Source organism: Meleagris gallopavo, chromosome 1 (genome assembly GCF_000146605.3).
Source record: "Meleagris gallopavo isolate NT-WF06-2002-E0010 breed Aviagen turkey brand Nicholas breeding stock chromosome 1, Turkey_5.1, whole genome shotgun sequence".
Classification (NCBI taxonomy): Eukaryota; Metazoa; Chordata; class Aves; order Galliformes; family Phasianidae; genus Meleagris; species Meleagris gallopavo.
The window spans coordinates 107,337,767-107,337,978 of record NC_015011.2 but is presented as its reverse complement, the minus strand read 5'-3'; positions in this window follow the sequence as shown (position 1 = coordinate 107,337,978).

The window sequence follows — 212 nt, the reverse complement described above, 5'->3', positions numbered from 1 at the left end:
ATTGAGCTAGTTTACCTTTTATGATGTCAGTCAAACAAAATAAGTGTAAATGGATCTATTAGGAGATGGAGTAATAATTACTGCTTACACTACAGTTAGGCTGTTTATGTGCAAAGCACAATTCTACAAGGCCTTAAGCCATAGCTTTTGATTGATCTTCATTCTGTAAAACACTGTGGTTTCTAAGTTACCAAACACTGTTTTTTTTTTTT